Source organism: Canis aureus, chromosome 15, assembly GCF_053574225.1.
Source record: "Canis aureus isolate CA01 chromosome 15, VMU_Caureus_v.1.0, whole genome shotgun sequence".
NCBI lineage: Eukaryota > Metazoa > Chordata > Mammalia > Carnivora > Canidae > Canis > Canis aureus.
The window spans coordinates 5,933,237-5,950,297 of record NC_135625.1 but is presented as its reverse complement, the minus strand read 5'-3'; the positions used below and the strand labels follow the sequence as shown (position 1 = coordinate 5,950,297).

The following is a 17,061-nucleotide window of genomic DNA, read 5'->3' as shown; positions in this document are numbered from 1 at the left end:
CACAAAGATGTAAGGAACACAAAGGATCAGGAAGCCATGACACATCAAAGAAAAAAAATAGAAATCTCCAACAAGAGACCTTAAAAAATGAGATCTATAAATTGCCTGACCAAAAAACAAAACAAAACAAAACAATCACTTTAAATGAGCCTAGTGCATTAAAAGGAAACATAGCAACAGTAAATGAAATCCAGAAAATGATGCATGAACAAAATAGAAATATAAAAAAGGGGGAAAAAAGAGCCAAACAAAAATTCTGTACCTAAAGAATACTGAACTGACAAATTTAATAAACAGCTTCAACAGCAGACTCGATCAATCTTAGAAGGAAATAACAATCAGCAAAGTTGAAGAAAGATCATTTAAAATGATCAAGTTAGAGAAGCAAATACAAAAAAGAATGAAAGAGTGAAGAGAGACTAAAGGACTTATGAGAAACCATCAAACAAATCAGTATATACACAGTAGGAGTCCCAGAAAGAGACAAGACAGAAAAAAAAAAGGACGGAAAACTTATTTTAAAAAATAAAGGCACAACAAAGGATCTGTACTTGGAAAACTATAGAACACCCATGAAAGAAATTGAGGAACACAAAAAGAAATGGAAAGACATTCCATGCTCATGGATTGGAAGAACAAATATTGTTAAATGTTTATGCTCCCCAGAGCAATCTATACATTCAATGCAGTCCCTATCTAAATACCATCAATAATCCTAAAATTTGTATAGAACCAGAGAAGACTCTGAATAGCCAAATGAATATTGAAAAAGAAAACCAAAGCTTGTGGCATCACAATGTTTCACTTCAAGTTCTATTACAAAGCTATAATCACCAAGATAGTATGGTACTGGCACAAAAACAGACACAGATCAATGGAACAGGATAGGGCGCCCAGAAATGGACCCTCAACTTTGTGGTCAACTAATCTTTGACAAAGCAGGAATGAATATCCAAAGGAAAAAGACAGTCTCTTCAACAAATGGAGTTGGGAAAATTGAACACCCACATGCAAACTCATTTTATGATGTTGGCATTACCCTGATACCCAAACAAGACGAGAACACTGCAGGAAAAGAAACCTATAGGCTAATATGCCTGATGGACATGGGTACAGAATAGTCAACAAAATGCTAGCAAATTGGATTCAACAGTGCATTAGAAGTATCAAACACTGTGACCAAGTGTGTTTTCTCTTTGGGATGACAGGATGGTTCAAAATATACAACTCTAGTCCTTGGGAGTTTTTTGAGTAGACAATTATATCACCATGTTAATTTTTTTTTATTTTCCCAAACTGTAGATCTTTTTATTTCATTTTCTTGCCTTATTGCTCTGTCTAGGATTTTCTGTACTATACTCAATAGGATGCTGAGAGCAGACATTCCTGTCTTGTTTAAAGGAAAGTCCTGAGTGTTTAACCACTAAGTATAATGTTCAAGCTTTCTTATTCCTTACTGATTTTCTGTCTACTTTTTATGTGGGTTATTTGTAAAAAAAATTTACTATGATTTGCCTGGTTCTCTTTTCAGTTCTGTTTTTTTTTTTTAATGTATTCTGAAGCTTTGTTATTAAGTTCATAAACATTTAGGATTGCTTATTTCTGGTGAATTGCTGATATCACTAGTAAATAGTGATCATTTTATCCCTAATAATATTTTTTTCTCTTAAATTTATAACATTTTATTTACAATAGCTGCATTTAAATGGGATGATTAGCCTATTTGAGTTTGATTTGGCTACGATATGGTTAGATTTGTATCTATCATTTTGGGCTGTGTATGTGTGTATGTGGTTTCTTTATACCTTTGTCCTAGTCTTTCTTTTTTAACTTTCTTTTGAATTAACTGAGTTTTTCATGACTGCCTGTTATTTGCTTTGTCCATTTATTAACTGTAATTCTTTGTGCGTGAGATAGATTACTTTAAATTTCCTAGTATACATTTCTACTTGTCATAGTATGCTTTCAAATAATATTGTGTCACTTAAAACTTATGTAAACTATAAAATGAATATTTCCATATATACTTTCCCATGCTACATGTAATTTTTATACATTTCTTTCTACATATGTCATAAGTGCCATAAAACATTATTTGCTTATAAACAATTATTCTTGAAGGTAATTTAAATAGGAAATTATATTTATTCACAGATTTTTAGTATTCTTCATACTGGGTTGTTATGTGTTAATATTTTATTCTAATAACTTCTATTAACATATTTCAGGGCAGATCTGTGGGTAATGAAGCCTTATAGTTTCTGTATATTTGAGTCTTTGCCTTTGTTTTGCCTCTGTTTTGCCTTTTTACTGGATATGAAATCTAGGTTGACAATTTTCTTCTTCAGTCCATTCAATTGTTGTTCTATTTTATTTTGTATTACCTTGTTTTAATCCTGTAATTGTTCTTCTATCCATAATGTGTCTTCTTTCTCTGATTACTTTTATGTCCTTCTCTGTGTCTCTGGCTTTGAAAAACTTCATGATCACCTGCCTTCATGTAACTTTCTTTGTATTTCTTGTATTTAGAGTTTGTTGAGCTTCTTGGATCTGTGGGTAAATGATTTTCATAAAACCTGGGGAAATTTTTGCTCCTATTTTTCCTATTCTTCTACCTTCAATCTGGCAACTCCCTTTGGATGTGCCCTGGGCACTGTCTCCAGGCAGTCAGCTGAGATGTTGATAGAGGTCTTATTTGTATCTCTCAGAAATCACTGTCCTACACTGACAGAAATTATCTACTTTTTTTGAAAGCCATTAACTTATATATTGTGTTCAGTTTTTGAGGCATTTTAGGAGGATGGCTAAGATATTGTGGCCAGAAGGTTCTCTCATCTTTTTAAAATGATTTATTCTAGGAATGCCTGGGTGTCACCGTGGTTGAGCGTCTGCCTTCAGCTCAGGGTGTGATACTGGAATTCCAGGATCAAGTCCCCACATTGGGCTTCCTGAATGGAGCCTGCTTCTCCCTCTGCCCGTATCTCTGCCTCTCTCTCTTTCTGTCTCTCATGAGTAAATAAATAGAATCTTAAAAAAAAAATACTTTATTCTGAATGGTTCTCCTCAGGATTTCCATCTTACTTGTTTATTGATTCACTCATTCTTGTGAAGCATGATGCATTATTAGATGAATTTGAAGTACAAAAATAACCTCTGATACTTAAAGTCCTGACATGAAAATGCACACTCACTTTAAAAAGCTTTTGTTTTGTCTTCCAAACTTACAAATTGCAAAACATTCCAAGAATCCGTTTTTGTGCGGGGAATCTCATTTCATTTTACAGATTTAAAAAGTCAGATATGTAATGATATGAAATGTATAACTCCTGAACATTTCCTCTCATGAACTTTTCAGATTTATTTTATTTTATTTTATTTACTAAATATTTTATTTATTCAATTGAGGCAGAGAGATAGATAGAGAGAGAGAGAGCGACCATGAGCAAGGGGAGAGGCAGAGGGACAGGCAGAGGGAGAAGCAGGCTCCCCAATGAGCTGGGAGCCCGAGGTGGGGCTTCATGCCAGGATCCAGAGATCATGACCCCAAGCTGAAGGCAGACACACTTAACCATCTGAGCCACCTAGGAGCCCCTGAACTTTTCAGATTTATATATGCAACTGTCTTCTTAACATTTTGGGTTGGATACAAAATACAGATTTTAAATTTCATTAAAAAGAAAGGGAAGAAAAGGAAAGCTAAGGAAAGAATTTAAGGGAGGGGAGGAGGAAAGAAAGAGAGAGGAAGGAAGGCAAGAAGGAAGGAAGAGAGGAAGGAAGGAAGGAAGGAAGAAAGGAAGGAAGGAAGGAAGGAAGGAAGGAAGGAAGGAAGGAAGGAAGGAAGGAAGGAAAGAAGAAAAGAACACAATTGTAGATTACATACTCTGTCTCTGCGTATCTGCTCTCCTATTAGCTTTTCTGTCTTGGTAAATCCCAAAACTGTGTATGCAGCTGCTTGGGTGGAGGAGGTGTGGAAAAATCTTACAGTTCATTCTTCTCTTTCCTCCAACCTCAAACCATATCTACTCTAATTCCTAATATATCATGTATTTGACCAGTTTTTATTTCCTATCTCAGTAGGGTCTTTTCCTAGACTATTTCAAGGATTTTGACATTGGTTTACTTCAGTTTGCCTACTTCTTTACTTTTTGAGACTTGCATTTTCTCTCCCGAACACTCCCTAAACTTTACTTTCTTTTTTTTTTTTTTTTTTTTAAATAATAAATTTATTTTTTATTGGTGTTCAATTTGCCAACACACAGAATAACACCCACTGCTCATCCCGTCAAGTGCCCCCCTCAGTGCCCGTCACCCAGTCACCCCCACCCCCCGCACTCCTCCCCTTCCAGCACCCCTAGTTCGCTTCCCAGAGTTAGCAGTCTTTATGTTCTGTCTCCCTTTCTGATATTTCCCACACATTCCTTCTTCCTTCCCCTATATTCCCTTTTCCCTTCCCCTATATTCCCTTTCACTATTATTTATATTCCCCAAATGAATGAGAACATATAATTAAACTTTACTTTCTGAACTTAAATTCCTCACCAACAACCAGAACATGCCTCCCCATTTCTCATCAATCTTCCTCACATTTGCTTATTCCTAATCATGAATCATAATATGACTTTTGCTAACAAAACTTACTTGAATCCATTCTTCCTTTGACTTATCTCATTTCTGGACAACTGAATTTGTTGATTTCTTCAGTTTAATCCTTTTCTGAACTCAGAGATTTTTTTCTTTTCTTTCTTTCTTTTCTTTCTTTCTTTCTTTCTTTCTTTCTTTCTTTCTTTCTTTCTTTCCTTCTTTCTTTCTTTTCTTTCTCTCTCATCTGCCTGGAACTCCTTTTCCATAAATCTCATACAGATGTTTAATTTAGGTATTATCTTCTCATTATTAACAGCATCAGAACTGGTGAATTCATACTGATCTCACTTTGATTATGTAACATTCCATTTTTGTGGGAAGAGAAAGAGCATAATTTTGGAAATAGTTATTTGAGATAAGAAGGCCAAAGATATAAATTATTCTTGGATATCCATTTATCTTCTGTATTCATCATAGTAACATCTACAAATGCTTTAATCAGAAAAATTACTCTACTAGTAAAAGTAATTATAATAAAATGCAATCATTGGAAGCAATTTCAGTAAATATAATGAGTGAAATCCTTAATTATACATTTGAAAGACAATAAAAAGTTTTTGGGTTTTACAAATGTGAAAAGTAACAGCATAAATTAATCTATTTTGAAAAAAATAAGTTAATCTATTTTGAATAATAAAAGTCAATCAAACTGCTTAGTAAGAAGATAAAAATCATTAATAAATTTCTCTATTATGGCTTCTCTATAATACTTTGTCTTTAAATAGGCACTATAAAATAATTTTTAATTTTTTTAAAGATTTTAATTATTTATTTGACAGAGCACACATAATCAGGAGAAGTGGCAGACAGAGGCAGAGAGAGAGGCAGGCTTCCTGTTGAGCAGGGAACCCAATATGGGGCTTGATCCCAGGACTCCGAGATCATGACCTGAGCTGAAGGCAGATGCTTAACCCACTGAGCCACTAAGGTGTCCCTAAATTTTATTATGAAAAAATTAGATGAAAGAAGACTAATATGATTCCTTATGTGAGCATCACATAGCTTCAATGATTATCAACTGAAGTCTAACATTATATTATTTATATCTTAACTGCTTCTATAAACCATACTTTTACATATGTAAAAGCTTAAATATGTATCTTTAAAAAAGAATTTCTTTAAAAAAATAATGTCATAATCATATGCAAATTTTAAAACCGTATCCTTTAAAAATCATTGTTCTTATGTTCCCATTGTCTTAAAAATTCCATTACTTTCATTTTGTTTGAACCAAAATTATTGTAATTTATATATACATGCACATGTTCACACTACACTCATTTATCTTCAAGTTTTGTCTCTGGTTTTGTTTTGTAATTTATTTGTTGTCAAAATCTTTTTCCCTTAGGATCATATGCAGTCTGTATGTTATTGATTACACCTTCATACTATTTTGGGGACATTTCTCTGACATCTGTGTTTCTGTGTTTTTAAAATGAGTAGCTAGATCTATAGGTTTCAACAGAATCAGGTCTAACATTTGGGCAGGACTATTTAAGTAGTATTATAAGTAGCATTTAAGCATATTATGTTCTTTCATCAGATACTAGATGGTGTATGACTGTCTCCTTTTGTGATGTTATCAGTTGTGCTAATTGATATCTATATTTCCTTTTCCATGATAGGTTTATTAAAGGGAATTTAATTTTTCTTAAAAATGTGAATCATAGTTCCATGATAATCATAGTACTTTTGGCAAAGTTTATTCATTAGAGTCAGTACATTTAAAGGTACGTTTAAACTTAGCTCTGATAGAATTATCATGAATTTTGAATGGAAATAATATTTATATCCTGTTTCAACAACTGATTACAATAAATGCATTTCTTTAAACATGTTTTATATAAAGATGTATCATAAAATAAGGATGATTTACAGTACTCAGATGAGGCAGTATTTTAAAACTATCAGTGGGATATCTTTCACATGTTAGAATTTAATATTTGATTTAAATAAATTTTTAAAATATTTGGCCATAGCATATATAGAAAATACACTCAAATAATTTTGGAATTTGTTTATAAAGCCCAAATCTAATAAGATGCAGTTAGTGTTATGGAAAATGTTGTTTCTCTTAAAGTTGAAGAAATTCTTTGCAATGAACTAGACCTAACTTTTTAATGCTCTAAGCAGTGACTTTCCAAGTTATCATTTCAATGAGTGGCTGCACTAATAGGAGAGCGCATATTTCTAAGCATGATACTAAGCAAAATTGTGACGTAAAATATAACTGCCACACTTTTTTAAAGTATTGTTGATAATCCCATTTTTTATGCAAAAGTAGCTCTTTTCATTTACTTCTATCATAAGGCCTTTCTTTTATTTCTCTAAACACACTATTCTACACCAATATGTATTATGTCACCACTGAAGTTTTCTTTCTTTTTTTGTACTTTTTTTCTAGAGTGTCCTGTCACACTAATAATACACACACGACTCAGCATGTTCAGATTTATATTCTGTAATAGCTAGTGTGTATGTTCTGATCTAAACAAAGTAATCTTTGGTATTTTTGACTTTATACTTTATCTTCCCATTTATTTTTTTAAAAAATTTTAAAAAAGATTTTATTTATTCATGAGAGACAGAGAGAGAGAGAGAGAGAGAGAGAGAGAGAGAGAGGCAGAGATAACAGGCAAAGGGAGAAACAGGTTCCACACAGGAAGTCTGATGCAGGACTCGATCCTGGACTCCAGGATGGTGCCCTAGGCTGTAGGCAGGCGCTAAACCGCCAAGCCACCCAGGGATCCCTATCTTTCCATTTAAATTTAAAAACTATTAGGCAATTTTCTATGAAAGTGACATATTTATTATACATCATGAAATAATGCATATAATTAATTTGTCTTTATTTTTTTTTTATTTTTTTTTAAAGATTTTATTTATTTATTCATGATAGTCACAGAGAGAGAGAGAGAGAGGCAGAGACACAGGCAGAGGGAGAAGCAGGCTCCATGCACCGGGAGCCCGATGTGGGATTCGATCCCGGGTCTCCAGGATCGCGCCCTGGGCCAAAGGCAGGCGCCAAACCGCTGCGCCACCCAGGGATCCCTTTTTTTTTTTTTTTTTTAAAGAAATTAATTTGTCTTTAAATGGAAATCTTTAGGATGAATTTCTTAATTATATAATCTCATTTTAGCTTTACGTTTATGTTTAGCAGATATTAAGGTTTCATATAAACAGTAATGCCGTGGAACAATCAGCAGAAGTGTTTCAAACTGTGTAATCTACCAGTTGGTGACACTAATTTAATAGCAATCATTGAGGCTGGCTTATATAAGGGACTATTATAGTTAGCTTTATGGGAAATAAATTATACCATGTACTACCAGGTTAATAATGGATGATATGCTAAACTATTTGACTTGTCTCTCTTAATAAGTATACTTGGTTTTGCAAATAGAAAAAGCTTCTGAGTCATCTATCCTATCAAATCTCCCTACATCTTGAGTAGCTAGCTACCTGCTATGTGTTATAACTTTTTGTACATTTTCATGTTCCATTTTAAATTCCAGTGTAGTTAACATTTTTCATTATTGTTGATATCAGGAATATTATTTATTGTGGAAATGAAATCCTTTTCATATTTGTAGCAAATGTTTATACTCATTATACAACTTCTTGTTTTCTGGTATGTTTTAAAATCTGTACATTTTTATTTAGTAAAAGGTACTTGTCTTCTATTTTTGTATGTTTTCTGTTTTGCTAAACATTTTCCAACATTAAAAAATAATTTCCATAGTTTTTGTAATTTTATTTGAACTATCAAGCTTATTCCAAGTCTGTATTCAAATGAAGGCTTTTTCTGGCAAGCCAAGAAATAAAGACCCCAGAAAAAATTTTGTAAAATTACCTTTTTCATTTTCTCCTTCTATTTGGCGTTACTTTCCTATGGCTATTTCTTTTTCAGTTACATTCCACATGTGGGCAAAGAAAGTTTGGAAGATCCAAGATTGCATAACCCTTCTTCTAACTAGTGATCCTAGAGGAATAAAGACCCTCTCTTTCCCATAAAATATGTATCAGATCTCAGTAAAAACCCTAATTTGCTTGATTTGGTTCACAAAAGGAAGAGAGGACCTCTCAGTCACCCTAGAAAATCATCACTCTGAGGCAAGTAGTGGGTGTGGGAAATCTGACAGGCAGTCCCAGGTGGACCATATGCACTGAGAGAGAGAGAGAGAGAGATGGGCACAGAATATGCACATACTTAGAAATGTTTCTGAGAGCTGACATTTTGTTTCACTAACCCTGAAATTCATACTATTGTTTCATCATATAAAGGAATAAAGACCCCGGACCAAATATAAACAAATTATATCAAGATATTTTCAGATGAGATCCTTAAGTGTTTCGAGTGGTTCTACAGGGAAGAGTGCATCAGTTAGCATGTAGTGTTCTATGACTGAAAAATCACATTTTCCTCCCACTATCTCATTTATTTCTTATCGTTTCCATTCTGTACTGAAATGCCCATCTCTTTATATACATGTTCACCTTTTTCACTGGAGTGTTTATTTTTAAAGTTTTTGTCTTTGATAATTCCAACAACTGGGACCTATCTAAGACTAGTTTTGTTTATTACTTTCTCTACTGATGGTACATCCGTTTCTTGTTTCTTTGTGCATTTTGTAAGTTTTGGTTGAAGTTGGATATTTTCTGTAAGCTTAAAACACTTAGGAAAATCGTATCAATGCATGCAGACACATTTCTTTTTTCTGCCAGGTTTTTACTGTGGGTTGTTGAGTCAGTCTATTTCAGAATTGATCTGGGTTTGGTCCTGTTGTTGCTATGGTTATTTGCACCTTACCACAGGCTTCAAATTCCTCTAATGTTACCTTGTTTTTAGTGTGGGAGTTGGATTGCTTAAGAATTTCAGGGATGTTGCTCTACCCTCAGTTTTAGGTCTTCCCTTTGTGACTACTCCTCGAGAAGATTATTACTCATGCTTCTAAATTTCCTCAGTGGTAAATTGTGTTGTCATTTAGTACTTGCTAGCCTAAGGTTTGGGGTGGAGACGGGCCTACAGTAAATTTCCTATTGTCTTGATTTAGCCTCAGACTCAGGCAGACCTTGTATCCCTGAGTCATGAAGGTGAGGTTTTCTCAATGGTCCTCTCTGTGCTCCACTTGTAGGGTGACTTGAATGCACTGAAGCTAGATTTCCTCGTTCACCTCCTAGGAGTAGCGGGAGTACGTTTCTGATCCCTTCTCTCGGCTACAGTGGACCTTAGCCTGAGTTCCAAAGGCAACAGTGTTTGCGATTCTTCTCCCAGTATCTTGAGGCTTTGCCTCATGGGAAGAAAGTAAAGAGGATCCTTCTGAGGTGTGTCTTTCCCACAGCATGTGCTGCTCCCTTCCTCTAGGTTTATACAACAAGAGATTCTTGTTCTGGCCCTTCATCCTGATTCCAGTCTTCCTCGTGCATAGCTGTCTTAGTCATTCCATGCCGCTATAATTAATCATCATAGCCTGGGGGCTTAAATAACAAACATTTTTCATAGTTGGAGAGGTAGAAAAGTCCAAGATCAGGATGCTGGCATATCTTGTGTCCTATAATGGCCTACTTCCTGATTTGCATCTGGTCTTCTTCTCTTTGTACCTTTACAAAGAGAGAGAGTGAGAGAGTGTGTGAAAGAGAGTGAGAAAATGAGTGAGAGAGCTCTCTCATGTCTCTGCTTTTAAGGGCACTAATCTCACTCATGAAGGCTCTACCCTTTGGACCTAATGTACCCCCAAAGGCCCTGCCCCCTAACAGTATCACATTAGAGTTAGAACTTTACCATATAAGTTTAGGGGTGACATAAACATGCAGTCCATAACTACCCAATTAGGTTCATGGACAATAGCTTGGGAGTGAATGTGGATCTTGGATCTGAGGTTCTCAGGGTTTTATGTATCCTCATAATGGCCCACATTTGTCTTTAATAATTTTTTGAAAATATAACCTGCATTATTTGTAGCAGTTTGTATATCACATGGCATCTTCTGGATGTATGCAAATGCTTGTGATTGGTAACTCCTTGGAGTTGACTGTCTTCCCTTAGATTTCAGATTTTGCCTTGTCCTTATTTTTTTTTTTCTGAGAAGTTCAAGAAGAGTTTTGCTTTTTTAAAAGTTATCTCGTATTTTTTGTTGAATGGGTGGGATTAGCATACTTTCTAGTTTTGTTTTGTTTTGTTTTATTTCCATCTATGGCGAACCCAGAATTTACCTGCTATTTTAATTTATTATTATGAATCATTTTAATTTACAACGTTTGGGTTGCTTATTCATATTTTCCTCAAAATATTTATTGAACAGATAATTTTATAAAGTCTATGCTAGTTTTAGACAGCATACAAAAATAAATATAATCATTGTTGGGATAATGGGAAACTATTGCTCACTCTTAATGTTTTCTTTTTTTTTTTTTCACATGGAGGACATACCATTAGAATATCTTTGATATCTCCATTCTTTCCTCCTTTATTTATGGGAAGATGAGTGGTATTTTGTCAGTGACTTTGAGAGTAGACCTGGGAATGTGTAGCTCAGTCCACTATTTTTCTCTAATTTTACAAGTCAGATTACTGGGAGCCCACATTTTGTTCTTCAGGACAGATTTTTTTTTCAAGCTGACTATACATGGTAATATCTGAAATAATTCCAAAGCTACCTATCATTGGGTGAGTAAGTTTTCTATGGGATTCGGCATTAGAATCTGTCACTGCCTTTCAACTGTATCACCTTCATTCATAAAATAAAGCAATAATATTAACAATAATAAAAATTCTATTTTATATTCTGTATGCCTTATTATTCTTTGCCTATCTCAAGTAGATTTCTAATAAAGATAGATAGAAAAAGATATTACTTTCAAGTCCCTTCAAATAATAAGCAGCAGCATTATGACAGCCATTAATATTTTTTGATTGATGTATTTGCTAAGACCTCAATGCAATATCTAAAATAGTCCTCACAATTGTTATGAGGTTGATAGGAATATTTTTTCTTATGGTATATTATGGCCACTTATCTTAGTATCATCATGACTCATAATGATAACCTTTTAAAAATTCCTACCTCATAGAATTTTTAGCCGATCATTTCTATTTATTCCTTTCTGCTCCATTGCAGCTGTTTTCAACATGTGTACTTATTCCTTGCTGTATAACCAGTTATCAACACCTTAGTGGCTTAAAATAAACAATAATTAACTCATAGTTTCTGTGGATTGAAAATCTGGGTGAACCTTGACAAGAGGCCTCTTGCTCAGGCTCTGTCACAGGCTATCACTTAGTTGTCACCTGGGACTCCAGCCTCCTCAAAATGTGCCTGGGGAAGGATCTGCATCAAGCTCACTGACATGGTTATTGGCAGGTCTCAAGTTGTTCTTGACTTTTGGCCTGAGATAACAGTTGATTGCCTCATGGACAAGGTAGCTCACAACATTTTGAGAGAGAAAGGGAAAGGGAGAAAAGAGAAGTGGGGTGTGGGAAGAGGAGGAGGGTGCTAATATAAGTGGCATATCATCTCTGTTGCCATATTCTATGCATTAAAAGCAAGTGACTAGGTTAAGCCCACACTCAAGGGGAAAAGATTATAGAAGTGCACGGGAGCTAGGAAGTGGGACACATGAAGTGGCGGCACTTAGTGTAGAGGAGTTTTAGAATCGTCAACGTTTGAGGTGCAAATGGAGCTATGAATAACAAGATTGGGCTAGAGAAATATAAATAATTATGTCATAGATGGTGCACTTAAATGTTTCACAAAAAGAAAGGCTATGGTTTAATTTGTGTTTTGCCTTGATCATTCTCCCAATAGTATGAAAATTTGATGTAAAAAGGTAAGATACACTGAGAGGGAGGATTACTTGAGAAGTAGTAGTTGTAGTCCCAGAGATTCAAGATGAAGACCAATTTAAAGTAAGTAATCAACTGTACGGATAATTAGGTGAAAAGGTATTTGAGAGAGACTTAATGGGAGTCAGTCAGTTGTTGGCTAAGCTTATCGATAAAAGTAGAGATCTGGACTACTTCTTGAATCTGAGTTTTATGATTGGGTGGAAATTGATGCCATTGCATAGTTAGCAAAAGCAGGCATGAGGTAGATTTGAGCTAAGGAATAGGTTCAGGGTCAAAGAAGAGAAAATGAACTTACTTTTTCTCATGTTGAATTCTTGTTATCATTAGCACATCTAATAGGAGGTGTCCCACAAATATTCTGTTCAGAATCTCAAAACTAGAGATCTGAATGTGCTGGTTAGTTACATAGCTATCATCTTTACATCTTTCTCAACTTACTGAGGAAAATTAATATATTTTATTAATCTTTGAAGCTTCAAATGACTGATATATCACATAAGTTGTAAGTTCTTATGGTTTCTTTCTCAAAAAATAAGTTACAGTGAACTCAAGTTTCTTGTACTGTTCTAGTATTCTTATATTTCCTATGGTGTGGAGGTTGCGAATGCCTAAAGTTTTAAATTGGCATAGAATGCTTAAAATTATGGTAACATATTTGATTGAAGTATTCATGATTGTCCAATTATAATTATAAAAATAAGGTCATGGGAAAAAAAATAAAAACTCTTTTTAGTCCTTAGTGGCAGATTGATATGTGACCACTCATTTGAGCAAAGAAATTTCTACATTTCTTCATAAACTGAAACTAATGTGGTTATTTATATGATGAGGTAGAAAGTAGACTTTAAAGATTTTGATTCAAATTCAACTGGAATAAGACATCAAATCAATATATTGAAATTATTCTATCATCCATCTTTTCTTGAATGGATTATATTGTTTTAAAAAAAGGTTAGTTTATTTTTTCAGTCATTCTGATTAACTAACAATCTTGCCAAAAATGGAATGCCATGGCTAAAAAATCAGTATACTCAACTCAAATGTTCAACATTATTCTTAATACAAATAGCTTGTAATACCCAATAAAGTCACTTTTCTTTGACATGAACTAAAATATCTAATAAAGGGGTGGCAAAAGCACTAAAATGAAAGCCATCATTATATTGAGTTAGAAAGAGATTTATTTAACTGGTTAGGATTCTCACTAGAAATAACTGCATTCAATTTGTTAATAGTACTGTGAGGTTTTTTATAGGCTGCAATTTTTTTAACTGTTCCACTGATAGTTCAACATTCACAGGACTAGGTTTAGTTCCACCATCAACTCGCTGTGTGAATTTCAAATTTACATTTGGCAAACAACAGGAAATTACTTTACCTACAGTGCTTATTCTGAAATATAATTTAGGATATGGTGTTTATTCTTCTGTTTTTTAATAGCATCTACTGAGAAATCACTTTTACTGGGAATCCAAACAACTGGAATTTATTTCATGCTCTATAATTTTATGAGAAGCAACTGAAAATAAAAAGGCTGATACCATGACTGTATCCATAAAAGGAACTTAGAGACTATGGTCAGTACAAAACCTATATTAATGATCCTACTTTTGGCAACAAAATACTGGATGTGTATGAAACAAACACATGCATATTAAAGATGCCTATTACTGATTAAACTATTAGAGGAAGATGATAACCTATTTTCTGAGAATTTTGGTTCTGGCATCTAACTGCCTAGATTTGAAACATTATGGCTCACTGTTAATTATAGCATTAAATGCAGGTTATGTTACTTTAACTTTAAAAAGTTGTAAAAAAATATATATATATATACATACACACATATTTGATCTTGAATTCATTAGAAATGTTTATTCATTTTTGAAAAATAAACATAAAATAACTGATAATAATCATCTCCATTTTATAAGTAATCTCCATTTTATAAGTAAGGAAACTGACATAACCATGGTTGAGGAGCATCCCAGATTTATCAGCTAGTATGTCTACAACTATGTTCTCACACTGACTTAGTCACCATAGATACCTAGCATATTTGTTTTATTAAGAACACTGTTGTACCTGTATTACTGCAGAATAGGAAATAGGGCAACCTAGATATCTCATAGGACTCAAAGAAATATTCTGTATCTAGAGAATATAGTCTGAATTGAAAATTATAAATATAATTTCTGTATCCAAAAGGGATTACCAAAATAAGAATTGGGGTTTTAGTTGATGATAAATTTAATGCAGTTATTTTAGGTGCTATTTACTAGAAAATACCAGATAATCCTAAATAGCTATTGTCATTATTATTCTTTGGGTATACCTAACTCTGCTGTTTAAAAAAAAAAAAAAAAAAAAACTAAACTAAATTTGCATTTCTCACTCTTTCCTTATTGGAGTTAATGAATTACAGTTATAGATTCATTGCATTTATGTAGATCTCCCTCTGATTATTTTTCAACACTCTGATGTATATTTTATTATTTTCATGTCTAAATGTCGACTTCAGTGGCCAGTAGACCCATGGAATACACATGCAGCCTGTACTTTCTCTATGGTTGTTCAGGAAGTCTTAATACATTTGGTTTTGTTTACTCATTTGTTCTAATTATCTATAGATATCTGCATTTGTGGACTTGCTCATGTTTCATTTGTATTGGGAAATAGAAATTCTATAGGTATACATATATACACACATATATATGATGAAGTATTACTCAGCCATCAAAAAGAATGAAATCTCGCCATTTGCAATGATGTGGATGAAGCTAAAGCATATTACGCTAAGCAAAATAAGTCAGAGAAAGACAAATACCACATGATTTCACTTGCATATGGAATTTAAGAAACAAATAGTTGAACATCGTCTATCTCTTTCATTTTCACCACTTACAATATAATGATTATGGTTTCAAATTCCCCCTCCTTTTTTTAAAATTAAAAATAGGGAGCATTTTTTCATGAATGATGACAATGGCACTCTACCATAGTGATCTTCCTCCAAAATGCTCGTAGCCCTGTATTATCATAAGGAAAATACCTGAAAACTCCCAATAGAAAGACTTCCTACAAAATGCTTGAGCCAATACTTCTAAAATTGTGAAGGATTTCTAAGAATCAGTCATAGTCAAGAGGAACTTCAGCAAGATGACCACTAAAGGTAATGTGGTATGGTGGATGGGACCTTAAAACAGAAAAAAGTACATCAAGTAAGAACTAAGGAATCCTGAAAAAAGTATACACTTTAGTTAACAATAATGGTTGGTTCACTATTTATGCATGTTAGCTAACGATAATATTGGTTCATTAATTGTAACAAGTAGACCATATTAATGTAAGATGCTGATAATAGAAGAATTTCAATGTAGAGTATATAGGAATTCTCTGTAGTATGTTTACAGTTTTTCTCTCAAACTTCAATTGTCCTAAAGTGAAAAGTATATTTTTAAAAAAAATAGACTTTAGAATGTCTTTGGTTTTGGTTTTGCTTTATTTTCACGTTCCTGAGGCTCCCACTCTGAAACTTTAAAACAACGTTAAAAAGTCTGCTAATAAGTATATAGATCAATCTCAGGTAAAATAAAAATTGATGTTTCCATATCACACATGCTTAAAAGAATGAAATAAAATTTCCCAAAGTGCAGTGTAAGACGGTTACTTAAATACTCAGAGTTGCCCTTCGTAGACTCTGAAAGAGAGATTAACAGGAACATAGATTGCTAAACTGCCTCACTGCACTGATACTCCATGATTGACTTCCTGTGACAAATAGTAAATGAGATTTTCTTTTTCAGAGACTACAATGCCACAGTGACTAGTTTTTCTGCCCCAAGCTTTGTAGGTAACCCAGAAGCCAAAATAATCTCTCTCTCTCTCTCTCTCTTTTTGAGAAAGAAACATCACTTTTATTTTGTCAACAGAAGAGATTAATTTCAGCACAGCTGATCTCCATGAATACATTTTCCTTCAGACATTGCCAAGATCAATGGAATTTGACTTGTCTGGTACATTTGTGCTGGATATACAGTTTAAGCCTTCCAAAAGCAAATATAACTTACAATCTATCAAGGTTACTTTTTAAAGTTCAAGTTGAATATTTCTATTTTGAGCTCAGCCTTTGCAAGCTCTGCTGGTTTTTTCTCTTTGCCATATCCCTTGACTTTTTTTTTAAATGTACCTAAAATTTCTGATTATATTGATTCAGACTTTTTAAGGGAAGTAGAGATTATTGGATCAAGATGGTGAATACCTATGTGCCCTGAGCTTCTAAGCATAAACTCACATTGATGTTTATCTTAATTAGAATAAACTATAATGAAGAAATTAGATTTGTCTATGTCTGGAAGAATGGGTGATTTGGTGGCCTTTGTAGATCATATGCCTTATGTGATTGGTCTATGTATACTTTTAAAAGGATCGCATCAAACAGTATAAAAAGTACAGTAATGAAATAATGTGCACAGCTGAAAAATAAAAGTCTTGAACGTATATACTTTACATCATTTGGTTTTAAGCTAAATTTAAAATTCTAGATATTTATCTTCACATATTCAATCCGTTTG

At 33.6% G+C, this 17,061-nt stretch overlaps 1 long non-coding RNA gene across 1 annotated transcript in view; it reads left to right on the top strand.

The window, feature by feature from the left end:
- LOC144283919 (uncharacterized) overlaps positions 1-14,831 on the top strand; it is a 54,165-nt gene extending 39,334 nt beyond the window's left edge. The window contains exon 3 of the long non-coding RNA XR_013352414.1: positions 13,928-14,831. This is a non-coding gene — a long non-coding RNA (uncharacterized LOC144283919). The remainder of the gene's footprint in view (positions 1-13,927) is intronic.
- Positions 14,832-17,061: the final 2,230 nt, after the last annotated feature.